Source organism: Bos indicus, chromosome 2, assembly GCF_029378745.1.
Source record: "Bos indicus isolate NIAB-ARS_2022 breed Sahiwal x Tharparkar chromosome 2, NIAB-ARS_B.indTharparkar_mat_pri_1.0, whole genome shotgun sequence".
NCBI classification, from domain to species: domain Eukaryota; kingdom Metazoa; phylum Chordata; class Mammalia; order Artiodactyla; family Bovidae; genus Bos; species Bos indicus.
In genome coordinates, this window is record NC_091761.1 from 72,833,732 (window position 1) to 72,860,301 (window position 26,570).

Here is a 26,570-nt window from a genome sequence, read left to right on the forward strand (position 1 = left end):
ATGACCCTGCGAGGTAGGTCTTGCTGTGGCCACCAGTTCCAGAGGAGGGAACTGAGGCTCAGATGCACCGAATAATTTTGCACAACTAGCAAGTAAATAGCCAGGATTCAGACCCACACTCAGTTCTGTGACCCTGAATACTAGTCATGGTTAGTGTGACAGTGTGGGGTGGAGTGTGCAGCATTTGGAATCAGACTCCAACTCTGATGCTACCTGAAGGATTCCAGGGGGCCAGGGCAGGAACCTCTCCAAGCCTCAGTTTCCTCATATGTCAAATGGGCCTCAGATGCAACCCTTGAAGCAGGGCTGTGAGGACAGAGGAAAATAACGAGGCAGGCGCCCAACCCGGGATCTGTAACATGTGGATGGCACATAGAGGCTGTTAGTGCTCAGTCCCTCTCGGGGGAGGAGGCACCCACCTGGGGGCTTAACTGGGTGGGGTTTACTGTTTCTCATGGATCAAGAAGTGCAGTTCACTTCAGTTCAGTTGCTCAGTCGTGTCCTACTCCTTGCTACCCCACTGGCTGCAGCATGCCATGCTTCCCTGTCCTTCACCATCTCCCAGAGCTTGCTCAAACGCATGTCCATTGAGTCAGTGATGCCATCCAACCATCTCATCCTTTGTCTTCCCCTTTTCCTCCTGACTTCAATCTTTCCCAGCATCAGGGTATTTTTCAATGATTCAGTTCTTCCCATCAGGTGGCCAAAGTATTGGAGCTCCAGCTTCAGCATCAGCCCTTCCAATGAATATTCAAGACTGATTTCCTTTAGGATTGACTGGTTTGATCTCCTTTTAGTCCAAGGGACTCTCAAGAGTCTTCTCCAACACCACAGTTCAAAAGCATCAGTTCGTCGGGGCTCAGCTTTCTTTGTGGTCTAACTCTCACATCCATACGTGACTACTGGAAAAACCAGAGCTTTGACTAGATGGACATTTGTCAGCAAAATAATGTTTCTGCTTTTTAATATGCTGTCTATGTTGGTCATAGCTTTTCTTCCAAGAAGCAAGCATCTTTTAGTTTCACGGCTACAGACACCATCTGTAGTGATTTGGAGCCCCCCAAAATAGTCTGTCACTATTTCCATTGTTTCCCCATCTATTTGCCATGAAGTGATGAGACCGGATGCCATAATCTTAGTTTTTTGAATGTTGAGCTTTAAGCCAACTTTTTCACTCTCCTCTTTCACTTTCATCAAGAGGCTCTTTTGTTCCTCTTCACTTTCTGCCATAAAGGTGGTGTCATCTGAGTATCTGAAGTTATTGATATTACTCCCGGCAATCTTGATTCCAGCTTGTGTTCCAGCAAGAGTACTGGAGTGGGTTGCCATTTCCTTCTCCAGGGGATCTTCCTGACCCAGGGATTGAACCCAGGTCTACCACATTGCAGGCAGACACTTTACCATCTGAGCCACCAGGGAAGCCCTCAATGAAGGAGAAGTAGATGCTTTTCTGGAACTCTCTTGCTTTTTCTATGATCAAACGGATGTTGGCGATTTGATCTCTGGTTCCTCTGCCTTTTCTAAATCCAGCTTGAATGTCAAGAAGTCCAGAGGTGGACGACAGTTGGGGCCAGAACAGTGGCCCCATGCACCACAGGGGTGTGCACTTGTGCATTTTTTCTATAGCGTCCTTAGCAAGTGGCTTTCTCCCTCCTGGTCCCAAGATGGCTGTTCCACCCCCAGGCATAACCTTGGTTCCACCCAGGGTAAGCATGTATCACTGGCCAGATCTAGGTCACGTGGCCACTCCTCAATGCAAGGGAGTCTGGGAAGGGGAGACTGCCCTGAGCTAAACCTGGTTCTCATGGGCATGGGGGCCACCAGCAGTTCTGGCCACCTGATATCCCGGCGGTGTGGTCTTCTCCCTTCCCCATCCCCATCGGCTCCTTTTTCTCTTGCTTTTACCTCCTCCTCACACCTGCTGACCAGTGTCTCCTCCAGTGGGACCCTGGTTAGTACCAACAGCTAGACTTGGCCATCTCAGTTGGTCTTAATTTTCATATAGGAAATGCCTCTCTTCCCAGAACCCAAACACATGAGATGCCCAAATGGCCAGGACATGTTTCCTATCTCAAAGATATTCCAACAATCACATAATTGTACTTGACTTTCCAGAACCATCTAGGATGTGCTCCCAGGGGCAGGAAGGCCAAATGGTCCTCTTCTCCCGAAATTAGGTCCACAGTGAAGCCTTTTGGACCCAAGGACTTGCAAAAACTCGAGAAGCCTTCTGAAGAACCCAGAAAGCCTTGATCATCATAATGCCAGAAGGATCCTCTGACAGGGCTACTTGGCTCTGCATGAAGCCTTTTCCTGGTTCCTGTCTGGAGTCCTGGGAATCTGAGTGGTGTAGGGACAGAGAGCGGGTTTCAGATACACCAGGCTGCACTTGAGCATTTCACCCCTTCCAAAGAGGGTTGTTTTGAAGAAATTGAGAGAGTCAGAGGGGCAGACACACTTTTTCACAACTATTTTGTAGTGGAGCTACGGTTCATACCCAGGTCTGGCAACACAATACCCCTCTCCCCATGGCCCAGAAAAGCCCCTGAGTGTCTGAATCAACCCTCGCATTAGATGGATGGGGAAACAGAGACCCAAGTCAGGGAACTGAGGGCTGGGGAGGGGAGGGATTTGGTCAGACACAATGCCTACCTGACAGACGTCTTTAGGCACAAGAGTATGACAGAGATGTTTTGACTCTAATAATCTCAGTTGATTATTTAAAGCAAAGGAGAGGAAGAAGGAAGAAGTGAGAAGGTAAGATCTGGATTCTGCATAATATCACCACATGGAAAGAACCTGCTTCTCTTCTGCCTGGATTGTCCTCTCTCAAACTTCCACACACTCATTTCTTCACACCTTCTGTTGATATTCAAATGCAACTTTCTATATAGCATGTGCCTCCTGAAATGGTTTCTTTTCCTCAGAAAAGAAGTCTAGGGATGGGCAGTCCAGGGTTAATAGGATGGTTCGTGATCCCATCAGGGACCCAGGCACCTCTATTCCTGTCCTCAGCACTTAGCTTTATATTTTTAAGATCAGTTGTTGGTCCTAAAAGGCTGCTGGAGATATAGCCAACAAGCCTGACTTCCAGACAGAAGGAGGAATAGAAAAAAAAGATGTACCTTATTCTTGTTAAGGAAGACTTTACAGAAGTCTCATGTGACACTTGGGCTTACCTGTCATTGGCTGAAATATACTCCATGTCTATATCTATCTGCTAGAGAGATGGGGAAATGTGGTCTTTTAACTGGGCTTCAGTGTCTTCATCGATAAAATGGGCATAAGAATACCCACCTTGATGCCTGTTGGGGCACTAAAGATCAAGAACACAATATCTTAGTAATGATAGTGGCTTAGCAATGGGAAAGCTCAGCCTTTGTCTTACACTGTAACACTTAATTCCTTTGACAACCCCATTTTAATTCCTTTTTTTCTATAAGAAATCTGAAAAATTAAAGAGTTACTAAATAATCAAGGTAAGATTTGAAGCCAGCTGGTTTGATTCCATACACATGTCCATACTGCCTGCAAAAAAACTAGGAATTTGTAATTGACAGGTTAAAAAAAAAAACTTCATGGTATATACCTATTAGAATGGCTAAAGTTAAAGTTGGATGACATATCTATTTATATGACATTCTGGAGAAAGCAAAATTATTAGGGTCAGAAATCAGATGGGTTGTTAGGGGCTGGGGTGGGGAAGGGTTTGACTACAGAGGGTCAGAAGGGAACTTTTGGGTGATGAAAATATTCTATATCTTGACTGAGGTGAGAGATGGTTACATGAAAGTTATAAAACTGCACACAAGAGCAAAGTTTACTGCATGTAAATTATGTCTCAGTTTCCAAAATTACAACATATTGTCTCATTCAAATATCCCAGGGGGATTTTCCTGGGGGTACAGTGGTTAAGGTTTCAAGTTTCCACTACAGGGGGCGTGGATTCAGTCCCTGGTGGGGAACTAAGGTCTCCTGAGCCCTGTGGTGTGGCCAATAAATAAATAAATAAATACCCCAGGGACCACGTGATTCAGATACCACATTGTTTCAATTCAATAGCAAGGAAACAAAAGTTCAGAGGCAAGAGGATCGCTTGCTGGCCACGGGGCCTGTCTCTGTACCTCATGGGTCTGGGTAAGTGGCAGCAACCATTGCCAAGGCCAGCAGATGATGCTCAGGTCTTCAGAGGAGGCCCCAGCCTCGGGGAGAGCTCCTGCCAGACACTGTCATTACCCAGGTTGTGTCTGACCTGCCCATTCAGACCTGGTCCAGGAGATGGGCCCACAACTCCACTGGAGCCCCAGTGCGGGGACCTGGGACCCTCTGGCCACACAGCTGTCCTCTGTGGTTGGAGGCAGGGGACTCTCCATCCATGTGTCTGTCCTTGGCTGTGTGGACACTAGGACAGGCTTGTTTTGTTTCCTGAAAGCAGCATTCCTAAGTCTGGGGAGGAGCAGCTCCATTAAATGCTTTATTTAGTGGCAACAGGGGACCAGCAGAGACAAAGCAAATCCTGCAGTCGTCCACCCCCAGGGGAGGGCCCCTGATGTCAGACCCCGGAGGCAGAATGGAAGAACGGAAACAGAGGGCAGCACAAACACAGCAGTCATCTGAAATGTCACCAAAGCTGGAGTTGCTACATATGTTAGCAGATGCTTTAAACAGCGAGTGACAGCAGAGCAAGCCCTGGGTGTGCTGGGGGGCAGTGGCGGCATAGGTTTGGGGACCGCAGGCCTGGGGGCTTCCCAGAACATCCCTCCCGGCCAGTGCACATGCACGGCTCAGACTGGGTGACAGGCACACTCGAAGAGCTTGGCCAAGATTTATCTATTAACATGTGTTTATTGAGAGCCTACTGTGTGCCAAGTACTCATCCAAGGATATGAATACATTAGTGAGCAAAACACACAGGGGTTACGTTGTAATGAGGAGAGTGAGTCCCTGAATAAAAAAAAAAAAAGCAACCAAATAAATGTCAGATGGAGACAGATGCTCAGAGGGCAAGGGGAGGGGTGACCAGGCAGGTGGTGTCTTAGACAGGTGGTCAGTGAAAGCCTACCTGAGAGGATGACAGCGGGGCTGTGAGTGCAGTGTAATGCCCTTCACGTGACCCTCTGGGCAAGCACCGAGTTTGGGGTGTGCTTTGTATGTTATGAGGATCAGTAGATTGGATGGTAAAGCTGGAGCAGATAGATGGGAGAAGTAAAGTCAGAGGTGGTAATGAACCGTAGAGGTCACTTCAAGATCGTGGATTTGATGCCAAGAGAGCTAGGATGACACTGAAGGGTTTTTAGCAGAGGAGCGACCTTCTGGCAGCTGCCTGGACCCTAGACAGTAACCAGGATGTCTCAACCTCTGCAGTGTGACATCTTGGGCTTGATGAGTTTTGCATGGGGATTTTAAATTATGGGGGATACAGAGCAGTGCATTGTGCAATATTTAGAAGCATCCCAGGCATCACCCACTAGATGCCAGTAGCACCCCTACCACCTGGTTTTGATGACCAAAACATGTCTACAGGCCCAACTGAGAAGTACTGATGCAGAGGGACAGTGGGAGAGTAGGATGATCTGATGGTCTGGGCAGGAGATGGCCAGGCTTGCACTAGGATGGGAGCAGGGGAGGTTCTGAGAAGTGGTAGATGTCGAAGGATTTGATGCCGGAGAGGAGGACACAGTTCATTACTTTACCTGTTCTCAGTTGTATGTAAACACAACTGAAGGGCCAGAATTGGAGATATTCTGCAATTTTGCAAAAACGGAGTTGTGGGCTAATATGTGTATTAAAAAGTATTAAAGGAAACACAAGAGAAGGAAGACCAGAGACCTGAGAAGAGAGGCATAGACTATGACCTTCAATTCTTTCTTAATTTTTTTCTCTATGTATATATAGAAAGAGTAAAAAATTTTTAAATTAATATTATTATATATTAATATATAATAATCATCAATAATAATATTGATATATTGTATAATAGTATCATATTATTTTTATATATTAATTAAAAAATTTTACTCTCTCTATAAAAAATCAAAAGATATATACTGTATAACTCTATGTAAGATTTTCAAAATGGCAGGACTTCCCTGGTGGTCCAGTGGCTAAGATTCTATGCTCCCAGTGAAGGGGGCCCAGGTTCAATCCCTGGTTAGGGAACTAGACCCTATACTTCACACCTTAAGAGTTCCTATGCCACAGCTATAGGATCCTGCCTGCTGCAGCTAAAACTCTGCACAGCCAGATAAATAGATAAACATTTTAAAAAGAAAGATTTTCAAAATGCCAAGATTACAGTGATGGAGAGCAGACTAATGGTGGCCAGGGATGCAGAAGGCAAGGAGGGGATGCAGCTGGTATGTGACTATGTAATATGATGATATGTAAAATTTTTTACTCTCTCTATAAAAGCTAAAAAGGTATATACTGTATAACTCTGTGTAAGTGTATATACTTTATAACTCCACGTGATATGTCAAAATGATGCAACCTGAATAACTGGAAGAAGTTGTACCAATGTTGATTTCCTGGTTTTGATAACATGTTATATAAGACGATGCCATTAGGGGAAACTGGCTGAAGAGTACACAGATGTCTCCATGCTATTTTTGTAACTTCCTTTGAGTCTTTGATTATTTCAAAATAAAAAGTAGTTTTAAAGGGCAAAGGGAAGGGTCTGTTAAGACAGAAGTCTTGTCTCGTTGACCTGAGCATGAGCTCCAGAGGACAGAACTTCATGGTAAAGCTCAACTCCCCATGCCTCACCCAGCGCCAGCCATCCCATGGAAGACCCTTAGTGCTTGAGAAAAGGGTAGCTGAGGCAGGGGTGGGTAACATGCAGATGCCCTCAGCAAACAGCGGAATGGGAGACAATGGCAGGGAGCGAGTAGGTAGGTGAGGTGAAAAATATGGGTCCAAATAGCTCTGAAACATGCATAGAACCCTGCCTGCATTTCTACTGCAACAACTGAGGGTACTTTTGGTGATAGGTACTCAGTTTCGGCTAGAAAAGCCCTGGGGAATGAGCGAGATTAGAATAGGAAGTGATGGTAAAGGAAGACAACGACCAGCACAGTCCCACAGGGGCCAAAGCTTGTGCAGCTGTGAAGGTCAAAGGAGCAGCTGGAACGCCCAGATTGAGCCAGAGGGGCTAGTGGAGGGTGGGGCCCCATAAGTGTGGTCATTCATTGCTGGGCTCAGGACCCACCCTCCACTTTTCCCCAGGCTCAGGAAGGAAGGTGCGATAACCTCGTGGTGAGTCACAGAAGGGAGGGGGCCAGGAGTTGGGATGACCTTGGCTGACCCCTCAGGGCTGGGCTAAGTGAACCGTCTCCCAAGGTGGAGGAAAGCAGGAAAGGAGGTGTACTGCACCAAGGAAGGGAGGACAGTGGAACTGAGAACCCCACCATACTTTAGGATGCAGAGAGCGCCCCTGCACCCCAGCTTCTTTTGAAAGGGAAAGAGCAGAAGTCATGGTCAGTCATGCATCAGGGAAGAGATTGCATGGACAGTCAGCCACCTCAGACCATGGCCAAGACCTAAGATGCCTCCTGACCCCAAAAGGAGGCTGGATTTTCAGTAAGGTCAAGGCAAGGAAGGAAGTGTGCCAGACCATGGGGAGAGGGCTGTGGAAACCCCTGCCCCAGACAGCCTCACCCAAGACACCCTCACTCCTGAGCCCATTGCCCCAGAGACCAGCTCCATCTGAGCTTGGCCATTCTCCCTGTGTGAACCCCAGGGTTTGCATGCAAGGTGGGCACCGGGGAGTTAGGGGTGATTCAGAAACAGAGAAGGCACAGCACTGCTGTGAGCCCCAATCTCCTCCCTGGCCTGTGGAAATATCACTAGGACCCACAGCGTATACTGCATACAGACCCTGTGCCAGGCTGCATCTGAGTCAGCACCAGGCTGTTACAGATCTTCACGCCAGTTTTGTGAAGCAGGTAGCTATGGTACCCACGAGGATGCTATATCATCTTCATGCAGCCCTAAGACATGGCTGGGATTCCAGAACAGGCCTGTCTGATTCCAGCAACCAGGCTTTAACGAGCTCTGTACTCCTGCCCCTCAGATTGCTCTGAAGAGGACTGTGATAATACCAGAGTTCAAAAGAGTCAGAAGCTCATGCCTGTACCTCCAGACTATGTTCACACGGTGCCTGTGCTGAGGATGGTTCCTGGGCTTTCATACTCATACAGAAGGAAGCCCTTCACATTCTCACGGGTCAGGCTCAATCCCACCTCTTCCAGGAAGCCTTCCCTGACTCTTGTAGCTCAAGTGATCTTGCCTGTCTCTCAATGCCTTCAGAATGTCTGCTCATCTGACCCTTTCACCTAATGCTTTATCCCCTCAACTGCATCAACACCCGCCATCACCAAGGCAGGACAGGATAACAGCTGAGATGGCCAAGCACAATACCTGGCAGAGGGAGGGTTCAATAAACACCAGGTAGTAGGGGTACATGGATAGATAGATAGAGATTTATAATACACTGTATATTAACAAGAAAGCTGGCCTTATCTTAGAAAATAACCTTAAGTGAGACTGTGTGTAATGTCTTCACACTTCTCTGTATTTTCTAAATTATGAGACCAAAAATATTACTTTGATGCTCTGGAGGTGGGGGTGGGGAATGAAGAAGCATTAAAAAAAAAAAAAAAAAAAGGCAATGTAATCTTTGAAGCAAACAAGTGCTTCCATAGGAAATGCAGGTGATTTCACTGAGCACCTACTGTGTGACCCTGGGAGGTGCTGGGGAGGCAGCACCCAGGACTAGGACTCGGCCTTTCCCGGGGAGCCTGGATGGGGGCAGCGCCTTGCCTGACCGGTCCTGGAGTAACTATTCCCAGAGGCACCTGCGAGGTGCTCTCCCAGCCCCAGGGGTGCAAAGGTTCATACAACACAGCCCTTGCCCTGAACAAACTCGCAATTGAATCACATCTTAAACCGTTTATGCCAGCCCTCGGAATAGCCCATAACCCTCACCGGATAACAGACACCTGCCTTCAGCTGCCTGGGCTCACAGCAGCCCTGGGCTCTCAGGACTTAAACCTTTATTAGTCACCTAGTGTTAGGCAAACTACTAAGTCGTTGATGCATTCCCTTCCCACCACTTCTGAAACAGCACTTTCTCCTTTTACAGGAGACACAGGCTCACAAAGGTAGAGAGGGCAGAGCCGGGACTGCTCTGCATGGGGCTCTCAGCTGGAGAGGCCAGCAGCCCCTTCAGCCAAAAAGATGGAATCTGAGCCCTCTGACCAGCTGACCCCACCTGGGCCCTCCGGCTCCCCTAATAAAAGCCAAGCAGAACAGACAGGCAGCCCCATCTTTTGCCCTCTCTTCTCATAAACATGTTTTCTTTTCCTCTAGGAATGGAGTCCAGCTACCCCCTTGCTCTGCTGGTTCATAATCTTTTTTTTTTTTTTTTACAAGGATTCTCAAGTTAATTAACAGCCCTGAGTTGACTATGCCAGGAAAGCAACAGAAGGATTATTATTTTTTAAAAAAGACCAAAGAGACAAGGAACAAAGTGTAAGTGGTTTTAGAATCCAAAGCAAGGTTCTAGAAAGCTCCTTTTTTTTTTTTAATTTTATTTTATTTTTAAACTTTACATAATTGTATTAGTTTTGCCAAATATCAAAATGAATCTATCACAGGTATACATGTGCTCCCCATCCTGAACCCTCCTCCCTCCTCCCTCCCCATACCATCCCTCTGGGTTGTCCCAGTGCACTAGCCCCAAGCATCCAGTATCGTGCATTGAACCTGGACTGGCATCTCGTTTCATACATGATATTTTACATGTTTCAATGCCATTCTCCCAAATCTTCCCACTCTCTCCCTCTCCCACAGAATCCATAAGACTGTTCCATACATCAGTGTCTCTTTTGCTGTCTCGTACACAGGTTTATTGTTACCATCTTTCTAAATTCCATATATATGCGTTAGTATACTGTATTGGTGTTTTTCCTTCTGGCTTACTTCACTGTGTATAATAGGCTCCAGTTTCATCCACCTCATTAGAACTGATTCAAATGAATTCTTTTTAATGGCTGAGTAATACTCCATTGTGTATATGTACCACAGCTTAGAAAGCTCCTTTGGATCAAGGAAACCTGAACCACTTTTGTTCTCTTGGTCCACGAAAATAGGAAGGAGAAGGAGGGACCCAGGAGAAAAGGCTGACCTTGCCACATTGTCTCCTATGGCTCCCTGTTACCTGCTTATGAAAGATAAGTCAGTCTGGCATTGCTTTTTCTACCCACTGTCCTCAGTTCTTCTGTCCACCTCCCTGGGAGTGTCCCTTGGCAGCTACAGAGGCACACCAGACAGCCTGTCTGTTGTCACCACGCTACAGAAACCCCAACAAGGTCAGTGGTAAAGTGTCTCCCTGGTTGGACAGACCAACCCTGGTTGGGGAACTAAGATCCTGCATGCTGCAGATGTGGTCAAAAAAGAGAAAAGAAATGAGTGGATTGTAGGAAACTCTATAGTACAAACTCTTTTGTTTCTTCAACAAAATATTATAAGAAAGTAAAAGATGAAGGAAAACACTTGCAAATCAAGAGACAATCCCTCCATCATGGGGTTAGGCAGGCTATCTTTTGGGGAGACACACCCTATGAATCTTCATTACAGCCACATCCATAGAGCTTTTTTTCCCTTTAAGCATCATTTTGATTAATTCCTCTAGAATTCACAGAATGGACTCTCAGGTAGGACAATCTCAGGCAGAAGTCAGTTATATGATGAAATTTAAGTTTGAAAAAGAAAGCCCTTCTTCCCAGTGTCCCCAGCCACAGGGCAGACCACTCTACAGAGTCTCAAAAGCAGATTCTAGGGTCCCCGCTCTCAGATGGGGAAGGTGGGGTTCAGAGAGGGGCAGGGGCTTGTGGGGGTGACACTGCAGGGAAAAAGGTTTCCTGGAGCCTCAAGCATGGCCTCTAGTCCACTTCTCCCAGATGTCAGATGTTTGAGATCCATCACTCTTGACTGATTGAGTGACCATAGGCAGGGTCCCCTTCCCCCAAAGTCACCCTCTCATAGCAAATGGCAAGGTGCCACTGGCTTTTTCCCCAAGCCCTTTAAGTCCTAAAGAAAATCAGTCAGCCCATGACAGACATGCGGGCACAGAGGATGCATCTGTGCAGGGGTCAGATGTGTGCTGCACAATCACGTAGGGCTGAGTGACCTCTCTGAACCTCTGTTTCTACTGCTAAAAGTGGCAATGAGATGAATTTTGAAGACTGTGGTGGTGATTGAACACAATATTATATGTGAAACAGCTAGCATGGTGCTGATAGACAATAAATTGAGACCTTAAGACTAACCATTATTCTTATTTAGGTATTTGTTGTTATTATTGCAGGAGGTGGGTGGGCAAAGTCAAAGGCAGAAACTTAAAAGTCTTAAGAACATCTCCCCAGTTCTAGCACTAACTGGCCCCCAGAGACCTTCCTCAACTGACTGGGTCCCCCAATCATTTTTTTCCAGAGATAGTGTTTGAGGGCTGATTGACAATTTCACTTGTGAATAAAGTAGCCTGTTTTCTCAAAGAAATATTGCCCTTTGTTGTTCAAATAAAGCTATTTGTGGTGAGACAGAATGGAGGGGTATGTGACAGAGGGGAAAAAAAGGTGAAACAGAAGAAGTGATGGAGGAAAGACTGCAGAGAGACAGAAAAAGTCAAGGAGGGGAAAGAGCAGAGAGAAAGATGCAGAGTGGACAGTAGAGAGGCAGTTAGGATGGCAAAGAACAGAAAAGAGAAAAAAGACAGGAAGGCAGAGAGATGGCTGGACAGACCTGGAGTAACCAGAAGAAAAGGCGGGTCCCGGACTCACTGGGGCCAGTTTAGTCCAGCCAGGCCCTATGGTTCCATTCCCCTATCGCAGCTGTCAATCTATGGCCCAGTGAGCGGAGGGCAAATGAGCCTTGAACATGCTATTCTGGGCAGGAACAAACACTCTTCCCAGGCAGCCTGTTCTCCAAGGGTGCCCTGGGGAGGGGTGGGGCTCCCTGGGGGCTCTCCTGACTCTGAATGGTCCCTGTGAAGAGGGCTGGGTCCCCAGCTAAGTCTAGGACCCATGGGAGACACTGTCACCAAAGCTGTGGAGAGTCAGGCCCAGGGTGGGGCCAGAAATGTGGCCTGATCAATGCTTCGGGACTAGGCAGAGAGTGGGGTCACAATGCCACATCCCAGTACCTGGCAGGGGGCCTCAGGGCCTTTAGCCCATCACCTCGACCCCAGAACAATACATCTCAAATTGCTGTACCTGTACAGAATCACACGCACACCCCAAAGAAACCACATTTCATCCAAAAAGAAATGTGGACACCTCTCTCTTGAACAGCAACTGGTGACACTTGGACCAACAACTTTGAAACCTCCATTCACTGCTCTCTGACTTTCAAGGTCTTCCCCAAGTTTTCTGCAAATTTCTTGAAGGCTTCCTCTCTCAAGTCACTGCCGTCTCTGAAGACCGGCTCCCACAGTTGTATGTTGTGATCAGTTCCCATCTCATCACCTGTGAGCTGCATGGAGACCCTGAGTTCAGGCTCAGCCCACCCTAACCCAGATGGGAGAGAGCCCACTCTCTCTCGGATGCTCACTCTCTCTCCTCCTTCTAAAGACTGTGTAGGGGGTGGTGGCGGTGGGGATGGGGAGGATAGCACAGAGCATCGGGCTTTGTAGTCCTGTTCTTAAGAGCCTCCTGGCCCCTCTCCACCTGCCACTTTACCCCAGGCTACCCCGCTCCCTTCCTCCCAGGCTAGTCCATCTCCCATAAATCCTAGTTTTCTTCATTTCTTAGGAGGTGGTGTCAGCTCCCCAGAGTTTCTCTCTCAACCCCCACCCCAGCTCCTGGTCTTGTCTCAGCCCAGCAAGAACTTTCCTTTTCATTTAACCTCACCCACCACTCTTGGAAAAACTGGACTAAAACTCAACATTCAATAAACACAGATCATGACATCCAGTCCCAACAATTCATGGCAAATAGAAGGGGGAAAAGTGGAAGCAGTGACAGCAGTGACAGCCTCCCTGCCCTGGGTCCCTCACCTGCTCTCCTGCCTGGTCCGCCGCACCCCCCCCCCCAAAATCTCCATCCTGAATGGCTCAGATGGCAAAGTGCAGTGACCCGAGCCAGGACCCGAAAGTTCTAGAGGAGTTCATGGAAACTTACAAGGTCACCATTTCATTTCTAAAAATCAAGAAGTTGGAACTCTACTCATATTCTGTAATAACCTATGTGGGAAAAGAATCTGAAAAAGAATGGGTATAACTGAACACCTGTATAGCTGTACACCCGAAACTAAGACAACATTGTAAATCAACTATAGTATAAAATAAAAACTTACTTTTATGTTTTATACATAATTTATACATGCTTTATACATAATTCTTTTCTCCAGAATCTTTATTTTCTCTGTATTTTCCTTTATATTTTGGGAGTCTGCCTGGCGTCAGAAATACAGATCTGCTGGTAACAATTTCTTATAGATTCTGTATGTCTGAACAAATCCTTTATTTCACCTTAATTTTTAAATACTCTTTGCTGGGTTAGAATTCTAAACTGTTGTTGCTGTTTCTTTACACAATTTTAAATATTTTGACATTTAAATAAAATGCCATTCTTTGCATTTTTTTCTGAAGAGAAATTTATTGCAATTCTGATTCTTTTTCATATGTGGCATTGCTTCTTTCCTTGGCCACTTTTTAAATTTTCTCTATATTATTGGTTTTGATCAATGCAATTATAATCTACCTTGATGTAGTTTTATTCAAGTTTCTTGTGCTTGGGGTTCATTGATATTCTTGGTTTGGTGAGTTTATAGTCATAGTTCAATATGAAAAATCTCTAGCCATTGTTTCTTCTTATATATCTTTCATTCTCTTTCTCTCCTTTGAAAATTTCAATTACACTAACATTAGAGTCCAGATGGTCCCCAATGACCACGGTTCAACTGATGATTTTTTGACTTGAGGATGGTGCAGAAGTGATATGCATTCAGTGGAAACCATACTTGGAATTTTGCATTTTCCCAGGTAGGCAGTATGCAGGGTTGTACTCTCTCGTGTATGTGTATGTGCATTCGTAGTTGCTTCAGTAGGGTCCGAATCTGTGACCCCATGGACTGTAGCCCTCCAGGCTCCTCTGTCCATGGGATTCTCCAGGCAAGCATACTAGAGTGGATTGCCTTGCCCTCCTCCAGGGAATCTTCCGGACCCAGGGATCAAACTCCCATGTCTTACATCTCCTGCTTTAGCAGACAAGTTCTTTACCACTGGTGCCACCTGGGAAGCACATGGTACTCTCTCATAATGCTGGGCAAAGGCAGCTAACTGTCCAATGGGAGCCCCTCCAAGAGCAGCAGGTGGGTCTGACCCAGTCTCCTTTCAAATGACTGCTCCTGCCCTGGGTCCTAGAGCATATGATTTCTTATAGCCCTCTGAGTGCTGGCTTTCAAAGCCAAATATTCTTGGGTCTGTTTTTCCCAGTGCAGGATCCCAAAGCTGGGGAACCCAGTGTGGGGCTCAGACCCCTTGCTCTGTAATTGTAATTATTCTCCCACGTGTGGGTCACCCACCCACAGGGAGTGAGGGTCCTGACTAGGCTGAGTTTCTGCCCCTCTTACTCATCTCATTGTTCTTCTTCATACGTTTTAGCTTTGTAAAAAGGTCTAGTCTTCAGGTCTACTCATCTTTAGGTCTTCTAGTCTCATCTTTCTACTAGTCTCTAGGTCTTTCTCATCAATAGCTGCTCTGTAAATACTTGCAGTTTTGATGTCCATGGTGGGAGGTGAACTCGGAGCCTTCCTACTCTGCATCTCGGCCATACTCCTCCTGTTGACGTTCTGAATGGGAGTTCCCCCCATGTAGCAAGATTGGAATCTCTGAGGCTCCGGACCTGAGCAGGATTGTGCCCTGGGGTTTGCAGCCCAGTGTTCCTTAGTCATGTCTGCAATAAGGGTTCTGGGATAGAGGTGGGGATCAGTTGCTCCCAACCTCATCCTCCACAGTGGGGGCAGAAGTGAGAGGTGGGTGAGAGGGAGGGAGAGCTGCCATCCCTCCCCTGAGGGACAGGAAGACTCTGTCCCCTGATGCCTGGCTCCCCTTGGTCCAGGAGGTATGGATTGAACCCAGGCCCTGGAAACCATTAATAGATTGAAAATTCATAGATTGAAAGCCATTCATTCGGCCCTTCCCAGACCTGGAGCCTCTGGGGGCAACAGGACACACAGCAAGGAAGCAGAGTCTGGTGGTGGGAGCAGGGGTTTGGAGCCTGACACCATCCTCACTGTGCTGGGATGGATGAATCCTTTCACCTCTCTGAAGCCCAGATTCCTTATCTGTAAACTGAGGATAATAACATACTGACTTTAGAACAGTATAGAGGTTCCATAAAAAATTAAAAATACAAATACCGTCTGACTCTGCAATCCCATTCCTGGGCATGTAACCAGAGAAAACTATAGTTCAAAAAGGTATATGTACCCCAATATTCACAGCATTATTTACAATAACCAAAACATGAAAACAACCTAAATGTCCATCAACAGAGGAATAGATAAATAAAATGCAGTACATATACACAATAAAATATTACTCAGCCATGAAAATGAATGAAATAATGCCATTTGCTGCAACATGGATGGACCTACAGATGATCATACTAAGTGAAGTAAATCAGACAGAAAGATAAATTTCATATGATACTGCTTATATGTCTGCATTGACTATCTGGTGATGTCCATGTGTAGAGTCTTTCTTCTCTTCTGTTGTTGGAAGAGGGTGTTTTCTATGACCAGTGCGTTCTCTTGGAAAAACTCTGTTAGCCTTTCAGTTCAGTTCAGTTCAGTCGATCAGTCGTGTCCGACTCTTTGTGACCCCATGGACTATAGCACTTCCCTGTCCATCACCAACTCCTGGAGCTTACTCAAACTCATGTCCATCGAGTCAGTGATGCCATCCAACCATCTCATCCTCTGTCGCCCCCTTCTCCTCCTGCCATCAGTCTTCCCCAGCATGGGGGTTTTTCTAGTGAGTCAGCACTTCACATTAGGTGGCCAAAGTATTGGAGTTTCAGCTTCAGCATCAGTCGTTCCAATGAGTATTCAGGACTGATCTTTAAGATTGACTGGTTGGATCTCCTTGCAGTCCAAGGGACTCTCAAGAGTCCTCTCCAACACCACAGTTAAAAAGCATCAATTCCTTGGCACTCAGCTTTCTTTATAGTCCAGCTCTCATAGCCATACATGACTACCAGAAAAAAAAAAAGCTTTGACTAGACGGACCTTTGTAGGCAAAGTAATCTCTCTGCATTTTAATATGCTGTCTAGGTTAAGCATAGCTTTTCTTCCAAAGAGCAAGTGTCTTTTAATTTCATGGCTGCAGTCACCATCTGCAGTGATTTTGGAGCCCAAGGAAATAAAGTCTGTCACTGTTTCCATTGTTCTCCCATCTATTTGCCATGAAGTGATGGGAACAGATGCCATGATCTTGTTTTCTGATTGTTGGGTTTTCGCCAACTTTTCCCCTCTTTTCTTTTGCTTTCATCAAGATGCTCTTTAGTTCCTCTTCACTTTCTGCCATAAGGGTGGTGTCATCTGCATATATGAAGTTATTAATACTTCTCCAGGCAATTTTGATTCCAGCTTGTGCTTCATCCATTCCGGCATTTCACATGATGTACTCTGCATAGAAGTTAAATAATCAGGGTGACAGTATATACCCTTGATGTACTCCTTTCCCAATTTGGAACCAGTCCATTGTTCCATGTCTGGTTCTAACTGTTGTTTCTTGACCTGTGTACAGATTTCTCAGGAGGCAGGTCAGGTGGTCTGGTATGCCCATCTCTTTAGGAATTTTCCACAGTTTGTTATGATCCACATAGTCAAAGGCTTTGGCTTAATCAATAAGCCAGAAGGAGATTTTTTTCTGGAACTCTCTTGCTTTTTCGATGATCCAACGGATGTTGGCAATTTGATCTCTGGTTCCTCTGCCTGTTCTAAATCCAGCTTGAACATCTGGAGGTTCATGATTCACATACTGGTGAAGCCTGTCTTGGAGAATTTTGAGCATTACTTTGCTGGCATGTGAGATGAGTACAGTTGGGCGGTAGTTTGAACATTCTTTGGCATTGCCTTTCTTTGGGATTAGAATGAAAACTGACTTTTTCCAGGCCTGTGGCCACTCCTGAGTTTTCCAAATTTGCTGGCATACTGAGTGCAATACTGTAACAGCATCATCTTTTAGGATTTGAAATAGCTTAGCTGGAATTCCACCAGCTCCTCTAGTTTTGTTCATAGTGATGCTTCCTAAGGCCCACTTGTCTTCACATTCCAGGATGTCTGGCTCTAGGTCAGTGATCACACCATCATGGTTATCTCGGTCATGAAGATATTTTTTGTATAGTTCTTCTGTGTATTCTTGCCACTTCTTAATATCTCCTGATGCTGTTAGGTCCATACAATTTCTGTCCTTTATTGAGCCCATCATTGCATGAAATATTCCCTTGGTATCTCTAATTTTCTTGAAGAGATCTCTAGTCTTTCCCGTTCTGTTTTCCTCTATTTCTTTGCATTGATCACCAAGAAAGGCTTTCTTATCTCTCCTTGCTATTCTTTGGAACTCTGCATTCAAATGGGTATATCTTTCCTTTTCTCCTTTGCCTTTCACTTCTCTTTTTTTCATAGCTGTTTGTAAGGCCTCCTCAGACAACCATTTTGCCTTTCTGCATTTCTTTTTCTTGGGGATGGTCTTGATCACTGCCTCCTGTACAATGTTATGAACCTCCACCCATAGTTCTTCAGGCACTCTGTCTATTAGATCTAATCCCTTGAATCTATTTGCCACTTCCACTGTGTAATCATAAGGGATTTGATTTGTGTCATGCCTGAATGGTCTGGTGGCTTTCCCTACTTTCTTCAGTTTAAGTCTATTAGCCTTTGCCCTGCTTCATTTTGTACTCCAAGAAAAAATTTGCCTGTTACTCCAGGTCTCTTGACTTCCTACTTTTGCATTCCAGTCCCCTGTGATGAAAAGGACATCTTTTTTGGGTGTTAGTTCTAGAAGGTCTTGTAGGTCTTCATAGAACCATTCAACTTCAGCTTCTTCAGCATCACTGGTTGGGGCATAGGTTTGAATTACTGTGATATTGAATGGTTTGCCTTGGAAATGAACAGAGATCATTCTGTCATTTTTGAGACTGCACCCAAGAACTGCTTTTTGAAGTCTTTTGTTGACTATGATGGCTACTCCATTTCTTCTAAGGGATTCTTGCCCACAGCAGTAGGTATACAGGTCATCTGAATTAAATTTGCCCATTCCAGTCCATTTTAGTTTACAGATTCCTAAAATGCCGATGTTCACTCTTGCCATCTCCTGTTTGATCACTTCTAATTTACCTTGATTCATGAACCCAATATTCCAGGTTCCTATGCAATATTGCTCTTTACAGTATCGGACTTTTCTTCCATCACCAGTCACATCCACAACTGGGCGTTGTTTTTGCTTTGGCTCCATCTCTTCATTCTCTCTGGAGTTATTTCTCCACTCTTCTCCAGTAGCATATTGGGCACCTGCCAACCTGGGGAGTTCATACTTCAATGTCATATCTTTTTATCTTTTCATACTGTTCATGGGGTTCTCAACACAAGAATACTGAAGCAGTTTGCTATTCCCTTCTCCAGTGGACCACGTTTTATTAGAACTCTCCACCATGACCCATCCACCCTGGGTGGTCCTACACAGCATGGCTCAGAGTTTCATTGAGTTTTAGACAAGGCTGTGGTCCATGTGATCAATTTGATTAGCTTTCTGTGATTGTGGTTTTCATTCTGTCTGCCCTCTGGATAAGAGACTGTGGGGGGAAACTGGGTCTTGTTCTGATGGGTGGGGCCATGCTCAGTAAATCTTCAATCCAATTTTCTATTGATGGGCAGGGCTGTGTTCCCTCCCTGTTATTTGACTTGTGATCAAACTATAGTGGAGGTGGTGAAGATAATGGCAACCTCCTTCAAAAGGCAGGGCAAAGGCTAACAGAGTTTTGCACTAGTCATAGCAAACACCCTCTTCCAACAACACAAGAGAAGACTCTATACATGGACATAACCAGATCAGTTCAGTTCAGTTCAGTCTCTCAGTTGTGTCTGACTCTTTGTGACCCATGAACTGCAGCACACCAGGCCTCCCTGTCCATCACCAATTCCCGGAGTTCACTCAAATTCATGTCCATGGAGGCGGTGATGCCTTCCAAGCATCTCATTGTCTGTCGTCCCCACCTCCTCCTGCTCTCAATCTTTCCCAGCATCAGGGTCTTTTCAAATAAGTTAGCTCTTCATATCAGGTGGCCAAAGTATTGGAGTTTCAGCTTCAACATCAGTCCTTCCAATGAACACCAGATGGTCAATACCAAAATCAGGTTGATTATATTCTTTGCAGCCAAAGCTGGAGAAGCTCTAAATAGTCAGCAAAAACAAGACTGGGAGCGGATTGTGGCTCAGATCATAAACTCCTTACTGCCAAATTCAGACTTAAATTGAAAAAAGGAGGGAAAACCCCCAGACCATGCAGGTATGACACAAATCAAATCCCTTATGATTATACAGTGGAAGTGACAAATAGATTCAAGGGATTAGATCTGATAGACAGAGTGCCTGAAGAACTATGGGTGGAGGTTCATAACATTGTACAGGAGGCAGTGATCAAGACCATCCCCAAGAAAAAGAAACGCAGAAAGGCAAAATGGATGTCTGAGGAGGCCTTACAAACAGCTATGAAAAAAAGAGAAGTGAAAGGCAAAGGAGAAAAGGAAAGATATACCCATTTGAATGCAGAGTTCCAAAGAATAGCAAGGAGAGATAAGAAAGCCTTTCTTGGTGATCAATGCAAAGAAATAGAGGAAAACAGAACGGGAAAGACTAGAGATCTCTTCAAGAAAATTAGAGATACCAAGGGAACATTTCATGCAACAATGGGCACAATAAAGGGCAGAAATTGTATTAACAGCATCAGGAGATATTAAGAAGAGATGGCAAGAATACACAGAAGAACTATACAAAAAATATCTTCATGACCGAGATAACCATGATAGTGTGATCACTGACCTAGAGCCAGACGTCCTGGAATGTGAAGACAAGTGGGCCTTAGGAAGCATCACTATGAACAAAGCTAGAGGAGCTGGTGGAATTCCAGCTGAGCTATTTCAAATCCTAAAAGATGATGCTGTTACAGTATTGCACTCAGTATGCCAGCAAATTTGGAAAACTCAGGAGTGGCCACAGGCCTGGAAAAAGTCAGTTTTCATTCTAATCCCAAAGAAAGGCAATGCCAAAGAATGTTCAAACTACCGCCCAACTGCACTCATCTCACATGCCAGCAAAGTAATGCTCAAAATTTTCCAAGACAGGCTTCACCAGTATGTGAATCATGAACCTCCAGATGTTCAAGCTGGATTTAGAACAGGCAGAGGAACCAGAGATCAAATTTCCAACATCCGTTGGATCATCGAAAAAACAAGAGAGTTCCAGAAAAAAATCTCCTTCTGGCTTATTGATTACGCCAAAGCCTTTGACTGTGTGGATCATAACAAACTGTGGAAAATTCCTAAAGAGATGGGCATACCAGACCACCTGACCTGCCTCCTGAGAAATCTGTACACAGGTCAAGAAACAACAGTTAGAACCAGACATGGAACAATGGACTGGTTCCAAATTGGGAAAGGAGTACATCAAGGCTGTATATTGTCATCCTGCTTATTTAACTTCTATGCAGAGCACATCATGTGAAATGCCAGAGTGGATGAAGCACAAGCTGGAATCAAGATTGCTGGGAGAAGTATTAATAACTTCATATATGCAGATGACACCACCCTTGTCACAGAAAGTGAAGAGAAACTAAAGAGCATCTTGATGAAAGAGAAAGAAGAGAGTGAAAAAGCTGACTTAAAACTCAACATTAAAAAAACTAATATCATGGCATCCAATCCCATCATTTCATGACAAATAGATGGGGAAACAATGGAAATGGTAAGAGACTTTATTTCCTTCGGCTCCAAAATCACTGCAGATGGTGAGTAAAGCCATGAAAGATGCTTGTTCTTTGGCAGAAAAGCTATGACCAACAGAGACAGCATATTAAGAAGCAGAGATATTACTTTGCCAACAAAGATCCGTCTAGTCAAAGCTATGGTTTTTCCAGTAGTCAGGTATGAATGTGAGTGTTGGGCTATAAAGAAAGCTGAGCCCTGAAGAATCGATGCTTTGAACCGTGGTGTTGGAGAAAACTCTTGAGAGTCCCTTGGACTGCAAGGAGATCCAACCAGTCAATCCCAAAGGAGATTAGTCCTGAACATTCATTGGAAGGACAGATGCTGAAGCTGAAACTCCCATACTTTGGCCACCTGATGCAAAGAATTGACTCATTGGAAAAGACTCTAATGTTGGGAAAGATTGAAGGCAGAAGGAGAAGGTGATGACAGAGGATAAGATGATTGGATGGCATCACTGACTCGATGGACATGAGTCTGAGCAAGCTCCAGGAGTTGGTGATGAACAGGGAGGGGTGGTGTGCTACAGTCCATGGGATCACAAAGAATCAGACATGACTAAGAGACTGAAATGAACTGAACTGAACTGTTATAACTACATATAAAATGATACATAAATCTTAAAAAATGATACAAACCCACACCTCCTGCTTGGTAGGCAGATTCTTTAACGCTGAACCACCAGGGAAGCCCGTAAAGTAATTATATGCCAAGAAAAAATAATCTTTTGTAAAAATCTGAGAGTGGAATGTGCCTGGTTCACCAGCTCTGAGACTTGAGGCACGTGTCTGAGCCTTCATGTCCTCATCACCAAAATGCCGTCCTTCTCTCCTCTCCTTGTGCTGCTGCGGCTGGGACTCTGAAAGCACACTTCTGCATCGCCAGCATCAGCCCATGAGGACACTGAGGGAGGGTGCAGGGCTGAAGGGGAGGATTGGACTTATCCCCCATGTCTGCTTTATGTTCCAGCAGCATGTTTCACCCCCGCAGCCAGAGATCCTTCCCATAGCAACAGTGGGATCCACTTTGCAGTTTTCCAGCCCTCATAGAACTAGCCTCTTGGTGCTGTATCTCGGAGACTCCAACTCCATACTGGCAGCATGTCCTACACTTCAGGGACCTGAGCGTCAGCCCCACGGGGCCTCTCTTCCAACTAAATTAACTAATTGAAATTATTAAGTTTTAATAATCTAATCTCATCCATCAATTCCCCTGCCCTAGGGTACTAGAAACTTCCAGCAGTTATTACTTCATCAATAACTTAGTTTCCTTCTTACTTTTTCATTTACCCAATTAACAATTTTTTATCTGGTTTAGGACATTTAAATGAATTTCTGATATAAATAAGTATTATGACTTCTATCTCCTAACAGGTCCTGACTGATCCTTCAGGGTATTAAAGCATACTTCTTATGGGTATGAGGATTAAATTAAACAGATTTTACCTGATGCCAGGCATGTACGACATCTTCAATTCACATTAGTCCTGTCCTTCCTTCTGGAACACTGTTGAATCATATGGTGCCAACCCATTTTCAAAAATCTTAATTTTCCCCTATTGTTGTTGTTCTGACAGAACAACACTCAATAGCATCTTACTCTTTGCCATCCCAAGGACTGCAGCACACCAGGCTCCCTTGTCCTTCACTGTCTCCTGGAGCTTGCTCAAACTCTTGTCCATTGAGTTGATGATTTCCATCTAACCGTCTCACCCTCTGTTGCCGCCTGCCCTCCCGCCTTCAATCTTTCCCAGCATTTTCCTTACTGAAATGTCTAAAAGTACAGGTTTGGAGACAAATAGACTTGTGCTTGAATCCCAGCTTTGCTGCTTACTGTGTAACATTGGGCAGTCCTTCATGTTTGAAGCCTCATCTAACAAGTGTAAATGATAAGAACAGCACTTCTGGAATTGCCGTAAGGATCACATGACTAATGTTTGTCGACTATGTCCGGCACAGAGCAGCAGTTAGAAAACTATACCTGTTATGGTCGTTCTCTTAACCATTACTTGTGTTGCATGCTTTCGAACTGCCTCTCCTTCCTAAACACACTTCCCAGATGAGTGTCTGTTAAAACCTTGATGCCCAGCCAGGATGCAATGCTGCACCCAAGGTCTGACCAGAGCAGAGAGGGCAGGTCATGACTTCTTACGGTCAAAATGCTCTGCTCTATATGATGGGAACTGAAGTCTCAGTCTGTGACCACTTTATTTGTTTGCACCTCCAGTGTAGCAATACTATTGTATCCGTTTAGGTTACTTGGGAGCAACAGAAAATATTTAGAGCTGAATTATGCAAATCAAAAAAATAGTCAACACACACTGAAATTCTTAGAACATTGTGATGACACTTTTAAGTCTTCCCAAATTGTCCTACAGAGAAACAAAGACCCATAGGCAATATCTATAGCAAAAAACACATGATAAGGTCTCCCCAATGATCTCTTGATATGAGGGCTTGGGAACAACCCAATAGTAGCTAGGAGAACTGGATGGGGTCTACTTTGGGGCAGAAGGAAGCATAAGGAGACAACTGGACTTCCAGTGGCCCACAGTCACTAGGCTAACTAACTGGAAAGCACTGTGGGCCAGTCTGAGAACTAGGAAGGCTTTGAAGGATCCAATATGGGGCGAGTGCACTGGTCCATGTGGGAGAGCTGATAGCACTGGAGCAGCATAGGCCCTTAAACTTATGAAATGTAACAAATGAAAGTTCTTTTCCAAAACAAAGATCCAGACTAAGAAGAAACAGACAGCAGTAGAATCCAAATTGAGCTGAATAAGGACAGTAAAAGGAAAGAAAAAAAAAGTCCAGATAACAGTAGAGGAGGGGAACAGAACACTCAGATCTCCAAGAGCGTGAGACCATGTTTTTATCACTTTGTGAAAACAATATTAGAGGGACCTGTGGGGAGAGGAGGGTCTTCCCCAGAGGTTCACTGGTAAAGATTTCACCTGCAGTACGGGAGACCCAGGTTTGATCCCTGGGTCAGGAAGATCCCCTGGAGGAGGTCATGGCAACCCACTCCAGTATTCTTGCCTGGAGAATCCCATGGACAGAGGAGTCTGGCAGGCTACAGCACATGGGGTCACAAAGAGTTGGACATGACTGAAACTGCTGGGCGTGTGCACACACATGCAGGGAGAGGAGACCAGAGACCTGGCTTGGGATCTGACAAGATGGCTATGATGCCCTAGGGATTGTTGAGGAAACCCATCACTTGCTGGCTGGACCAGTTCCTGGCATCAAAGCAGAACCAGATGAGAGCAATCAATGTCTGTTATTTTAATGTGGCCATTGCTGGCCCCAGGGTTCCCCTTTGAAGGAGGGACATTTAAATGTGAACTATTCCTTCCAGAAGAATAGCCAATGGCAGCCCCTAAAGTATGTTTCATGACCAAAATTTAGCATCCTAATGTAGACAAGTTGGGAAGAATATGTTTAGATATTCTGAGTAGTCCCCAGCCCTGTAGATCAGTACTGTTCTGTCATCCATCCTGGCTTTGTTAAGTGCTTCCAATCCAGATGATCCATTAGTAAATGACATGTCTCAGCAGTGAAAGACTTGACAAAGCTCAAGCCATAGAAGCAGCTCGAGCATGGACTTGGCTTGGACTCGGCTATATGCCAACATGAATAATATTTAAATTAATTGGATCATCAAGTCTTCATCACTTCTCTTGTTCTGCCAAGATGTCTTTCTTTTTGGTTTGATTTTAATGGACACGTCTGCCTTCTTAGCTCAGTAGGCAGTGCATCAGTCTCAAAATCTGAAGGTCCTGAGTTCAAGCCTCAGATAGGGCAGTTTGTTTGGGCTTCCCTGATAGCTCAGTTGGTAAAGAACAAACCTGCAATGAAGGAGACCTGGGTTCAATCCCTGGACTGTATAGTCCATGGGGTCACAAACAGTCAGACACGACTGAGTGAACTTCATTTCACTTTAATGGACACAGTCTTGGAAATATTGCAGATTAAAAGCCCAGACACCTTTTATCCTTTGGCGATTAAATGCACATTAGCATATCTGTGTCTCCTCCTGACTCACTGCTGTAAAGCATGAGCAGAGGCTAGAAAGACACCAGGATTGTTGTGAAACATTTCAAAGCAGTGCACCTCTCTTTAATTCATCTATCCATCACTGTTTAAGTATAAAGCACTGTGAATGAAGGGAATGGCCAGGGTTTGCTGCCAAGGTAATGGGTGTTTTTCTCTATTACGTTTTGAGCTTGTGAGAGTAGTTTTATTTTAATTTTATCGACTCCTTCCCTTTAATAGTGATCCAATTTCACTGGTTAAACAGCTAACCATTCTTTAGAATATGCTCTCTATTTATTTAGTTGTCACAGATGGATAGGCTTAATTGTTTGAGCCAAAATGGGAACATCAAACAAACATCACAGCCCTCACCAATAACACTATGACTTTGCTATCAAGCGTAGACTCCACCTTTCATGTAAAAGCTTGTGACCGTATAGTATGATTTGTCTGGAAACTTCTGTAAGTCTTATGTTTTAGCAAAATATTTTTGTTATTCTAAAAAAAAAAAGAGGAAACTCTACAGGGATGAAGCCAAAAAAGATATTCTGGTGCACACAGCCTAAAAAGAAGAAAAATGCATTGCATATAGAAAGTGAGCAATAGAAAAAGGTCAGTTCAAATCCCATAGGATGATATCTGAAGAAACAAGAAAATGAGAAGAATTACATGTACATATAATAATATATAAGAATCAGAGAAAAAATATCCCCCAGAGACAATAAAACATACCAGAAAGATATGTATGCAAGAGATAGAAATTATAACCTAACATTAAAAAAAACAAGCTTTGTTTCCAGTTTTTTAAGGAATCTCCACACTGTTCTCCATAGTGGCTGTACTAGTTTGCATTCCCACCAACAGTGTAAGAGGATTCCCTTTTCTCCACACCCTCTCCAGCATTTATTGCTTGTAGACTTTTGGATTGCAGCCATTCTGACTGGCGTGAAATGGTACCTCATTGTGGTTTTGATTTGCATTTCTCTGATAATGAGTGATGTTGAGCATCATTTCGTGTGTTTGTTAGCCATCTGTATGTCTTCTTTGGAGAAATGTCTATTTAGTTCTTTGGCCCATTTTTTGATTGGGTTGTTTATTTTTCTGGAATTGAGCTGTAGGAGTTGCTTGTATATTTTTGAGATTAGTTGTTTGTCGGTTGCTTCATTTGCTATTATTTTCTTCCATTCTGAAGGCTGTCTTTTCACCTTGCTTATAGTTTCCTTTGTTGTGCAGAAGCTTTTAATTTTAATTAGGTCCCATTTATTTATTTTTGCTTTTAATTTCCAATATTCTGGGAGGTGGGTCATAGAGGATCCTGCTGTGATTTCCCAGCAGTCCCACTGCTGGGCATACACACCAAGGAAACCAGAATTGAAAGAGACACGTGTACTCCAATGTTCATCGCAGCACTGTTTATAATAGCCAGGACATGGAAGCAACCTAGATGTCCATCAGCAGATGAATGCATAAGAAAGTTGTGGTACATATACAC

The 26,570-nt window shown here is 44.6% G+C and overlaps 1 non-coding gene and 1 pseudogene across 1 annotated transcript; both read left to right on the forward strand.

The window, feature by feature from the left end:
- LOC139185709 (ubiquitin-conjugating enzyme E2 N-like) lies at positions 1–24,690 on the forward strand (annotated as a pseudogene).
- An 84-nt stretch (positions 24,691–24,774) lies between these two features.
- Positions 24,775–24,847, forward strand: TRNAL-CAA (transfer RNA leucine (anticodon CAA)). The gene has a single exon. It is a non-coding gene; the product is annotated as a tRNA-Leu (tRNA).
- The last annotated feature ends 1,723 nt before the right edge of the window (positions 24,848–26,570 follow it).